The 13,218-nt window shown below is 33.6% G+C and overlaps 1 protein-coding gene across 2 annotated transcripts in view; it reads left to right on the top strand.

Annotated features, from left to right (window-relative positions):
• Nucleotides 1-13,218, top strand: part of LOC112321026 (cadherin-18) — a 591,686-nt gene that overhangs the window by 127,948 nt on the left and 450,520 nt on the right. The gene's annotated exons all lie outside the window — the stretch shown is intronic.

Here is a 13,218-nt window from a genome sequence, read left to right as displayed (position 1 = left end):
TATATAATATAAATTTATTCATATTTTTACATATATTTATGTTTTCTATTTCACTTCATTTATTGTTGCCTATCTCTACTTACTTCTGGTATACTTTTTCTTGATTCAAAGAAATTCCCCTATACTTTATAGTAATAGCTACTTTTAATTTGAAAAACATCTATATTCCATTTAACAATTAAAAATATCTGTGTTGGAAATAAAAGTATATATCGGCAGTTATTTTCTTTCAACAATTTAAAGATATTTTGGGTCTATATTCAGTTTTTTGTTTTAAATAACCTAAGGTTCTTTTGAAGAAATATGACTTTTCTGAAACTCCAAAGAAATATATATGTATATATATTTTCATATATATGTGTGTATATATATATATATATATATATATATATATAAATAAATAAACTTACCTTGAACTCTTACCTTGCTTTGGGTTTGAGCTGTATAACTAAGATACAGCCTGATGGCTTGATAACTTTGAACAGTTTTGAAGACTTCCAGCTATTTTTACTTAAATTTTTGTGTCTTTTATAGTTTACCCCACTTCATCTTGGATTCCAATATAATTATTTTTGATCTCCTCCCTTTAAAATATTGTTTTTACTCCTTTTTTTCTCTTGTTTTTAGTCTGTGCATTTTTCTTTAGTTTTTAAACAAATTTAAATTATTTTTGTTTCTGATTTGTATTGAATTTATTGATGTGGCAGTGGTTCCTTAAATCATATACGTTTCAGGTATACAATTCTATATCACATCATCTATATAGTGTATTGTGTGTATTATAGTGTATAGTGTATAATTATGACTTTATTGTTATCTATTTTTCCCTCTATGTCTTTCAAGATTTGCTTGATATATTTAGGTGCTCCTATGTTGAGTGCGCAAATGCTTACAATGGTTTTATACACTTTTTAAATTTCTCCCTTTATAAATATGTAGTGTCCTTTTGGTCTCTTACTATAGCCGTTGTTTTAAAGTTTATTTTGTCAGATATAAGTATTGCTATCCCAGCTTTTTTCATTTTTTTCCCACAAAATACTGTTTCCATTCCTTTACTTTTAGTCTGCTTGTATCTTTCATTCTGAGGTCAGTCTCTTCTAGAGAGTATACACATATATATATATCAGTCACGTCTTCTAGTGAATTCAGCTCTCCTATGTCTTTTGGTTAGAGCATTTAAGCCATTTATATTTAAAGTGATTTTTGATAGGTATTTATTTATTGCTATTTTATTCTTTTAACGGTATTCTTCTGTTTTTTCTTCTTCTTAAAGATTCTTTAAAATTCTACATCCTCTCAGAAACTTTCAAAATATTAGTCACAGTTACTTAAGGTCTATTACTAATAACTTCAATATCACAGTTCTATTTAGACCTGATTCTATTGTCTGTAAATTCTCTTGTTCTGGAATTTTTGAAAAATTACATAAGTCATGAATAATACTTCTTTCTAGTGAATATTTACTAACCACGCCTTTCTAATATTCAGCTACACTGGAGAGTCATTACTTTAATCCAATCAGGTACTGACTATTCTAACTCCAGGCAGAGCTGTAGTTCTTATAATACTTAATTTACATCTTGGCTTGATTGTTTCTTGTCCATAGAGCATGAAGTCTCAACTGAGAGCATGGGGCCTTTGTAGTTACGACTTAGAAATTCATGGGAAAATAGGGTTGCTTAGTCAGCCTCAAGGGGAGCACAGTGTTGGATATATAGTACCACAATAAAAAAAATTACAGATTTAAGTCAGTAGTCAAGAAATTAAATGTAAAATGATGTTATTACATACTCAGTACTGGATCTTATTTAAGGGTTCCCCACAGTGAATGTAATCTCAGTCAGAGTTAACATCTGTGACCATATTACATGAGCCATTCTTTCCATTTCAGTTTCATAAATATTAATTTACTTTCTTCACACGTTAGGACCTAGATATGAAAAATGCTATGTGAGTCATCAAGGGATGCCAAATGTAAATTAAACTGAATGTTATTTGCCAAATATAGTAAGCAACACAAAAATTAAAATAACTAGTTATAAATAATTCAGAGAAAGTATCTGTGGGGGAAATCATAAATGAGATAGACCTTGAAAGAAAACATAAATATTCCCATGATAATTCAGATTTTAATACAGAGAGAACTATTTACCTTCAATAATGGTATAAAAATATTTGAGTTCTTTTATTAAGTTCTTAAACATTTAAAATGTATTAGAGATATATTAATAACAGGCCATTTTGAAATTCAAAATATTTTCTTCATAGGCCACTTTTGTTAATTCACAATTTCAGCTAAAATGTTGTAAGACTTTCTCCTCCATTTATTCTTCAATGATAGTGCCTTTTGGTCTATTTTCTTGGTTCAGCAAAACATAACTTCCAAAGTCTATAAAACTACATGGGAAACAATTTTATGTCAATTTCAAGGGAAGTGTTATTTTTTCCACAATCAGAGAAAGCTAATTTTGCATTCCGTGGAGTCATGAAGAGTGACAATCTACAATACAAGGTCAATTGGGCAATATGTTTTTTAGCTCTCTGAGCATTGATACATTCTTTATGCCCCTGTTGACATATTCTTGTGGTATTTTACATGATGTAGCAACTTGCATTGAAATAGAAATGCAACCACCTTAATAAAAAAACCTTTTACAGTATGAGTATTTCAATCAAGTACAGTAGCAGAAAGAATCAATCTCTTCTTTACCTATAGTTCCAGGATTACATGGTGAAGCAGCAGAACAAAACTTCTTGATTTGACTATGTCCTTTCCCATAATTATTGAAACTTCAGCTCTTGGTCTTTTGCTTAATGTCACCAAGGAACTGTGATACTTGAATGTTACTTCTATTGAAAAGTTTTATTTTTTTAAAGAATCCCCTCCTGTCTTGATTTTAAGCAAAAACAATCAACATATTAGTCTTATAAAAGTACAAAATAGAGGATTATTACCGATTTATAAAATAATCTTTACAAGGTGAATCTAACAAAACATAGAACTATCTGAAGGTAATAAATGAATAAAGAAGTCACTGGTAGTCTCCTAATTCAAGTAAATTAGTGATTGCATAAAAAAAAGGAAGTCCAGAATTAAGGAAAAAAAAATCTCAAAGATAGTTTCAGCTAAGCAGTAATGATCTTAAACAGTCATTTTTAAGCCTTTACTTTATATTTTTTTGCATATTATAATCTAACTTTTAAAAAGTTATTTTGCCTTAATCTTTGTATTTATATTATGATCCTGAATTAATGAAGGCCATGAATATCTTTCAGTTTTTTATTTTATTTTAGAATTGGCTCCATGGCAGATTCATAAGTTTAAGAGGGAAGTTCATTCATGATTGGTCCACATCATTCCTTTTGGAATGGGTCTCCTAGAACGATTCAGACATACCTGTGTTTCAGTCCTCTGACAGATTCTTATGGTGTAACATTCACTATTTTCTATATTCACCAAGATTATTTTTATCTACTTTCCAAATACAATCATTTAATAAACACAAATTATTTTTTCCAAAGATCTAAATGAAACCTACATTGTTGTATCCTTTTATCACAGAGCCTTTTAAAAATAATTCTTTATTATTTCCTGTTTTCATATATAGATGTTTTCAAACTACCACACTCACTTAGTATCACCAGTATGTATGGTTGTACCTAAGGTCTATATTTAATGCACTGACAATTCAAATGTTTTAAGTATATATTTCAAAGGACTGTTGTTCACCAGTTACAAAAACTTTGATACTGTCCAGGTCACTTTGTTTAAGTAAACAAAGGAACATTGGAAAAAATAATGTCTCTTAAAGATTGTCTGTTAACTGCTCCAAGTCCTGATGATACTAGTAACAAGTAATGTTGCAACACTTATTTAATTTTTTAAATGATAATAAAATAAAGTGTTTACAGCCAGCAAAGTTTAATTACCATAAGTACAATATTTAGGATCCAATTAAGGATATTTGGCCACTGTTCTGCTCTAGGAAAGTTTTGTAATAATAATAATATTGCCATAAAGTAATATAATGGCAGACAATGGGGGTTTTCTCTATTGCTTACCCCAAATTCTCAATAATTCAAAAAATAAGACCAGATTGAAATGAGATACTTCTCTGGGGTTTTCATTTTTAATATTTATCTAGGTAAATAGAGATCATCCCATATGTTAGAATGAAATATTTATTCTAAATCAAAATGCCATATTTGCACACTTAAGTGCATTCATTTTCTTGGCATTTGATTTGTTGATCTTGAAAAACACTAATATTTATATAAAAGAAATATTTGTATAGGTTTTCAACTACTAAAATAAGAACCAAAGTGAGAAGAAAACGAGTGAGGTAATTTTCCAAGTTTTCCTCCCAAAAGTAGACTAAAGAATTTTGCCATTTGCCATTAGACCACGTGGTTAATATGTGGTTTAAAAAACCAGATAGAGAGATTCAGGAAAGTCTGCAAAGAAAATTCAAATGTTCTATTTTAATGTGGTACCATGTTGATTTTATACTTGAAATTATTTTAATCCTACTGTTGGGTTTGTTTTACCTGGTATATTTAGAACTAATGATTACTTGGTAATATTCTTCACTATATCATGGCTGTAAAATTTAAGATTAAAAAATAAGCATAATAGGTTGGGACATTTTTTTTCCCAAACATCTCTACAATTTTCAGAAACATATAGTAATTTGTCTCTCTTCTATGTTTTTATCTTACCAGGTTACCCAAAAAGCCAGCAATGTAAGCTGGGTTTTTGTCAAGTATTTTTACTCAAAAGCCAAGAGGTGAACCGAATCATAATAACTCTAAATGTCTCAGTGTTGGATTCAACACTACTTTTAGATCTTTGCAGAAAGGAGTGAAGGATAAGTAGTGAGCCGTGCAAGACTGGGATTAAAGAGAATAGACCAACTTCTAGCATTGTGATCACGGGCAATTTAACTCAGCTTTTGAATGTGCTTTGTTCATGTATAAAATTGAAATCGTCCTATTTGTTAGTATGCTTGCAGCTAAGTTACAGAACAGCCAGCTGAATAAAGTGTTAGCAGTAAGGAACTTTATTAACTCACAAAGAGGGAGCTTGGGGATACTCCAGACTCCTGGTTCAAGACAATCTGCATGCTGGCCTTGTTCCTCTCTAACTCTCCTGTTCTCATGCTTGCCCGTGTGCTGGGGAAGCCACTCAGCCTGGCTTCCCTCCTGGACAGAAGTTCCTGGCCAGCACCCTCCAGGACCAATGCTTCCTTAGTCACAGCCATCAAGAAAGAAAATACCTGTTTCTCTGGGTTTGCTCTTCAAGGTTGGGAAAGTATATTCAGGAAATCTGTACCAACACGCATTGCTACAGATTTTGACCAGAGCTGATTCACATAACCATTATAGAACAAGTTGCTGGAAGGGACTAGCACACCATGGTATCAGCCATACCTATCTTTTTGTCAGTTCAAAATGGGTGTTATGGAGTCCGTATTCTAATAATTATCAAAAATTAGAATATCATTTGTAATTTGTCAAGTTTAGTGCATGCCATAAATAGGTGTTCACCACATTCAGTGGTGCTAGCAGTGAGAAGGGTAATGGTCATGGTGTCGATTCAGCATTGGTTGAACTGTATTTTTCATCTATCTCTGAGTTATTTGCAAACCTTCACTCTCTTTTAGTGATACTTATTTTCTTGCCCATATATTAGAACAATCTAGTTGTGATATCTGTAACTTTGCCAAATTCCAGGCTCCTTGCATTATTATGGCAGATTACACACATAGGCTCTTTGCTCCTCATAATTATACTTAGGACACTTGCACTGTATGAATTCTATGGAAAAGACCACTATCCTGTTTACAGGGGTCTGTCCTTCATTCTTAGGTATTCATGACCTATAAGGGCTTTACTTTCTAACTTTAGCTTAATGGACCCTCACATACATTATTGCTTTCCCCTCTTTGTAAGTTTCTTATTTCCCTTAAATTTCCACCCAAAACTGAAGCAGCCTCTAATTGGACCATTTCATCTCTATGTGCTCATTGAGCATGCATGCAAAATCCTTGTTTAAATAATGTGAACCATGAATTTTCTTTGCTCATTAATTGTGTTATAATTGTATCTAGTTAGGAATTTATGACATGTTTTACTAATCAATTTGATTTATTTACCAAATTCCGACAAAGGGGGTGTATTAGTTTGCTAGAAGTGCTGCATGAAGTACAAAGAACTGGGTGCTTAAAACAACATAAATATATTGTCTCACATTTCTGGAGGCTCTAAGTCAGAAATCAAAGTTTTGGCAAGGTTAGTTCCTTCTAAGGGCTGTGAGGAAGAATCTGTTCCATGGCTTTATCCTAGCTTCTGGTAGCTTCATGCCTCCCCTGGCCAATAGATGGTGTTTCCTCAGTGTTTACACATTGTCTGTTCTCTACGTGTATCTCTCTTTACATTCAATTTAATTTCTTTTTATTGTTGTTCAAGTACAGTTGTCTCCATTTTCACCCTACCGCAGCCCCCCATCCTACTCATCCCTGCTTCTTAGCCTTGAACCTCCCCCTGATGGCTTTATCCATGTGTCCTTTATACATGTTCTTAATGGACTTTCCCCTATTTTCCCTGTTATCCCCTCTCCACCTCCCCTCGGGTTACTGTTAGTTTGCTCTTTATTCAATGTCTCTGGTTGTGTTTTGCTTTCTTGTTTGTTTTGTTGATTAGATTTAGCAATTTGATTTTTTTTATAAAGACACTAAACATAATTGCACTAGTACTAGCCTTCATGCCCTCATTTTAACTGGATTACTCTGTAAAAGCCCTATTTCCAAATAACATCACATTCCGAGATACTAGGGGTTAGATTTCAATACTGTATGTTTTTTTAAACTAGAGTTTTTAAACTTTATTTTTCAATTACAGTTGACATGCAATGTTATGTTAGTTTCAGGTGCACCACACAGTACATTTGTATACCTTATGAACTGACCGCCCCCACAAGGCTAGCACCCATCTGAGAGCACCCATAGTTATTACAATATAATTGATCACATTCCCCATGCTGTACTTTGCATCTTCAGGACTATGTGAGTAACTGGCAATTTGTTCTTTTTAATCTTTCACCTTTCTCACCCATCCTAACCCATATCGCTGGCAGTTCTCAATTTGTTATATGTATCTATATAGAGTTTTTTCAAGAGCAGGCTTAGTTTCACAGCAAGTTTGAGCATAAGGTACAGAGATTTCTCATATACCCCCTGTCCTCACACTTGCTCAGAGTCCTCCATTATCAAAATACCCCACCAGAGTGGTAAATTTATTACAAATGATGAACCCGTGTTATTGACTTATCATTGTTACCACAAATCCATAGTTTACATAAGGGGTCAGCCTTGGTGTTGGACATAGGTTTGAGAAAATTTATAATACGTGTCCATGATTAGAGTACCAAAGTATTTTCACTGCCTAAAAATCCTGTGTTCTGCTTGCAAATATATTCCTCCCCCCAAATACATCTTTTTTTGAGGAGTAGAATTCAATTCATGATAGGGGACAAATATTTAAGTTAAAAGATAAAAAATTTTGAAGAACTACTGAACTTGACATATTGTATATTATCTCATAGCATAAGTTTATGCAAAACAGATAACAATATATAGACAACTAGCCTTAAAATTGAAATGAATAGTGTTAGAAACTGCTACATGTATTTATCTTTATTTTTTATTTTTATAGATTTAAATTTTTTATTGTTATTCTATTACAGTTGTCCCAATTTTTCCCCCTTTGCCCTCCTTTGCCCAGCCCACTCCCCACTCCCACAGTCAGTCCCCACAGTGTTGTCCACATCCGTGGGTCACTCATACGTACTCTTTGACTAGCCTCTTCCCCTGCTTTCCACCATTATCTCCCTCCCCTGTCCCTTCTGGTCACTGTCAATCTGCTCCATATTTACATGCCTCTTCTATTTTGTTCATTAGCTTATTTTTGTTCATTAGGTTCCTGTTATTGGTGAGATTGCATGGTGTTTGTCTTTCACCACCTGGCTTATTTCATTTAGCATAATAATTTCCAGTTCCATCCATGCTATCATGAAAGGTAGGAATTTCTTCCTTCTTTCCACTGCATAATATTCCATTGTAAAAATATACCACAATTTTTTGATCTGCTCAATTACTGATCGGCACTTAGGCTGTTTCTAGCACTTGGCTTCTGTAAATAGCGCTGCTATGAACATAGAGTGCATAAGTTCTTTTGAACAGAACCAGGAAAGATTTCACAACTTTGCATATTAATTATAAATGATAATGTTTCTGTTACTTTTATTATCATTCATTTATATAGACACAGTGGGTAGACCTTGGGAATATCATGCTAAGTGAATTAAGTCAGTCAGATAAAGCTAAGAGCCATAAGATCTCAGTCATATGAGGGATATAAAATTGGATGTAGCAAATAAACCAACAAGAAAAATAAGCAAATAAAAACTCATAGACACAGGCAACAGTATTGTGGTTACCAGAGGGAAGGGGGATAGTAAAGGAACGAAGGGGACAAATATGTGTTGACAGAAGATTACTTGAGGCAGAGTGGGGGGCGCACACTGCCATACACAGATGATGTATCATAGAATTGCACACTTGAAACCTATATAATCTTATTAACCAATGTTGCCCCAGTCAAATTATTTTTTTTAATGTTCAATGATCTTTGAATTTTCTATTGGCCTCCTGTCCCCCACATGGGTTGCCCCACTTCCACTGCTTTTAACACCTCAGAACTCTGGTGCAGTTGCCGGGAGACACACTTTGCTGTCCACGAGCCCACAGGTGGTGCTCTTTTGGATGGACTTATGGAATGACTGTGATAAGAGCAGCGATACTTTTTCTTTGTTCTTTTGATTCCTCTGCTACCTTTTCCTCTTTTCCCTCTCCTTCTTTTCTTTTTATAAAATCTCAAAGATAGGACTTTATTTAAAACATCCACTAATATACTCATGATTTTAGTCCAAAATGCATATGTGATCTTCATAAGAAATTGCATTTATTGCTTTCAGAAATCTTCATTAGCCCTGGCTGGTGTGGCTCAGTAGATTGAGAGCCTGACTGTGAACCAAAAGGCCCCTGGTTGGATTCCCAGTCAGGCCTGCGTTGTGGGCCAGGTCCCCAGCTGGGGGCCCGTGAGAGGCAACCACACATTTGTCTTTCTCCCTCTCTTCCCCTCTCTCTAAAAATAAATAAATGAAATCTTAAAAAAAATCTTAACACTTTATTGATAACCTAAACTAGGAGAGACTATGGTGAAATCACTGCACTCTTGTTACCTTTGCGCAACCCCCTCACAACATCTGAATCTGTTGGTACCCTAGTGCTAGGGCAGCTCAGTCAACTATGTTTATGTAATCTCCAGAGCTACACCAGTGCCTCGCTCCTAATAAGTTAGCTTAATGAAATTCTGCAGGCTGCTACCAAACTAGATTACTCCACGGTTAATCATGGGATGCTTTGATTATTCAAGAAAAAGGTATTTTAAAAGCTCTTTCAACTTTTCTTTTTCAAGGAAGTTTAAAATAAAGAGAACATAATAAGTGGCTTAATGTCCAAATATTAGTAATTATTTATATAATAAAATGAAATAAAGGCCATGATTTAGAGGATAGTTTGAAGGCTGTGTGTGATTGTACAGCAAATATATATATATTTATATTATATATGTTATATATATTCCATTCATCAGATATATGCATATACACACGTACCAACACATGTTGGCTCTTAACAGCTTGTTGGACAACATTTCAGAAGGTCTAACCAACATTTTCAGACTATTGGTTTCTTCTCCAACGAATATGTTCCTTTCGCATGATGAGCCCTCATATGTGGCCACTTTGACTACACAGCAGGCGTCATTACAGCATTATAACACTACTAAATTGTAATAACATGGGCCAGTCTGGCTGCTATCTTCTTACTGACTTTCTTCCTTCATCACCTGCTCCCCGCCTTCCATGGGGAAGCTGGGGAAGCTGCCTGGGCAGGAGTGTTGTGATTAGGTGGGTCTTTCAGGTCCTCCAAATGTTTGATGAAATACAAAGAAGTGGAAGATTTTAAGTTTTGAGCCCTAATAAAAATCTACTCACAAACATGTAAATTACTGTAAGTTCTCCTGCACAGGCCCACTTTTAGTGACCAGAATAAAATATCAATCTAACAAAACCTACTATTTTAAACTGTTGAAGCAGTTTGCATCCCATATAAAATTAAATAATTGAAGAAAAAATGTAGTGACAGTGTTTTTTTTGTTTTTGTTTCTTTTGATTTTTGTGGGAAGGGATAAATATCCAAATATTTGAAGACTATTAATTTAAAAATAACTAACAATCATGTCCAGTATGGTGATAAAATATAACACTTCTAAATGCCCCGATTCAAACACATTTCCACTTAATAAGAGCTTTTGTAAACAAAGTTTTACTTTTGTAGCTTTAAAAGGCTGCCACAGTTCTATTTTTTCCTCCAAATTTTTACAAACATCTCATTCTTCCCACCAACTGTCACTTAAACTGAATTTGGATGAAAAGGTGTTTTGTTTTTTTTCTTTGACACATTCTTTCATGTTTGGAGTTGTGTCTTTGGTAAAAGCCTGTAAGTCAAAATCCTTGAGGGACTACTGCCATTCCAACCCGGGTAACTGATTTGGAGTGACCTGAAGTTCACTGAAGGGGTCCGTTCTCCTCAGCTCTGCACTGGCAGCTGGCTGTGTCATCCATCTTGTTCAGCTGAACAGCACAACAATTTGTCAGGACAACACCACAAACAGGATAGCGAGAGGTCACGGCTAGATTTTGAGGTTTTTCTGACAAGTGTAACATGCCAAGGTTTAGGTAAGTGGAAAACAGACCTTAAACTGAGGAATTGCTTTGTAAAGGGAATTTCGACCTCCGTTTTATAAAGTTTGAAGTTTCAGGGATGCAACCTGGACCACAGCAGTTTCCTACATAACCTCTTTATAAGATCCCTTACTATTATTTTAATGGACTGGGGATGCAATAGAGTGTTGATATCAACTTCAGTGTCAAAGGCACAGGAACAGGGTGTCATTATTATTAGTAGTGAAGACCTACTATACTTGAAACCACATAGGTGTTCGAGCAAGCCTGAAACTATGTACCTTCACATGTAACACTTATCTTTAATTAACCACAGTGCTTAGTTATTGCACTTGCTTTTACAACTTGGTCCAATTCATTTATTTTGGAATCCATTTGAAGACATTAATTGACTTTATTGTCTACTAATGTATTTTTAATTGCACATTATGTGAAAAGCTAAAATTTTAATATAAAATGTAATAATAGATTTTTCTATTATTATATTACATGAATTGTTAGTAACAGAGGGAAATTTGCATTAGAAAGATCAAAGACTTTTAATAGAGAAATAGAATAGGGTGTGTGACCCATATTCCCAACTGTGTATCTGTGTGTGTATATACATGAATCATTCCATTATTATTATTATTACTCTTATATTTAAGTCATTATTTGAAAAGAAGGCCTGATAAGCTGATAGCCAGTCCTCAGACTCTGACAATTTGAATACAATTTACTCAAACCAAAAAAGGCTTTATTATTTGAGGCAGAATTTAAGGTTCAGACCGTTTCTGATTTCTAAATGGTGAATTCAACCCAACAGCAATAGTCAATCCAAAAAATAGATTCTTAAGAATAATGTCTCTACTAAAGTAAAGAAATTGGTTTTACAATACGTATGGTGATACTTTTGTGGTATATAAGATAAGATTACTCAGGCATCCACCAAATCTCAGAAAAAATTCCATTTCAGTGGGCATATAGATATGCTTGAAAGTATGAGAAAAACAAATTTGTTAGTAGTATTATTTTTTCTCAGTATCTTTTCATTTTTCTCTCATTCTTTTTGTATCATTTTTACTTTTCTATTTGCAACAAATGTTGTATATTAGAAGCACGGAATACTCTGATACAAGTATTTTTGTGGCAAATATAGCTATCTTATTCTAGCATATACTGGTTTCTCTCTGCTATTCCAGACATTTCTAAATCTTATAATTAATCAAGGGGAATTACATAATCACCTGATTGCGAAGCTTGATCCCTATGACTCAGGAACATAAGGAAATCCCCTTAATTAAAAAATGAAAAAGTTTTGCTTTAAAATGCAGTTAAAATTTGCATTGAGAATACTTTGAATTGTCCTCAAGGGGGAAGTACATTTATAATAAAATTTATATGAGGACTTTTTTGATATGCGGAGCAGGATATGGTACTACATCCCTTATACCACTAGAAAAAAAGGGACAAAGAAAAGAAAGAGAAATTAATTATTTTTAGAAAAGTGAAGTAATAGGTCAGATCTCAAAATATGTTTTGCAATTAGCAAAATGTAAAAATATTAGTTTCACCTAAGAATATTTTTCTCAAATTTCAGATGACTGTGTGTATAAATTTCATGCTAGGATAGATTTAAGAAAAGTCTCAACTGACATTTCAAAAGGAGGACATATCAAAATTATCCACATAAATGTAAATGCATTGAAAAGAATCATACATATTCAGTAGTGCCAGAACCCAGAGTACGAGAACTACACAGGTATGAACTGGTAAAGATCGACATTTAGATCTGGTCCCATCTAAAATTTCTTAAGTAATAATTTTGCATTGTCTTAATTTTTAGAGCATTCTGAGGTTGATAACTAATGATTCTAAAGTCTTTTGATGTACATTTTTCCTAATAGCTTCAATAATGAGAAAAACATTGAAAACATATGTTTAAGAGCTAATGACCCAGTTTCTGTCATCCTCATATTAACAAAAGTATTAATGTCATTTCCTGACCCATCATCTGTGAAATGAGCATCCAGATGACTTCTAATGCTCTTTCAGCCATAAAAGTCTACAGATAATATGAAAATATTTTAAATCAGTTCTGCCAGTATCTCATGGAAATATGTATTTCAGTCAAAATACTAAATTATGTTACTTTTTAATAATCATAGGCCAATTTGACAAATTTCCTATTTGCTGCAAGAAATCATACTGTTTAAAGTTTGAAGATGTGTTGAATTCTCGGGAGTTCCAGATCATTTCAGAAGAACTGGGAACGGTTAACATAGCACATACACTCAAACTTCATGGTAGAGTTTGTGAGGAATGTTTACTTGGTTGAAGATCATTGGTTTGTATTAAAGTATCACTTCTCT

The sequence above is a fragment of the Desmodus rotundus genome, chromosome 1 (assembly GCF_022682495.2).
Source record: "Desmodus rotundus isolate HL8 chromosome 1, HLdesRot8A.1, whole genome shotgun sequence".
NCBI classification, from domain to species: domain Eukaryota; kingdom Metazoa; phylum Chordata; class Mammalia; order Chiroptera; family Phyllostomidae; genus Desmodus; species Desmodus rotundus.
The sequence above is the reverse complement of the archived record's forward strand: the minus strand, read 5'-3'. Positions and strand labels throughout refer to the sequence as shown.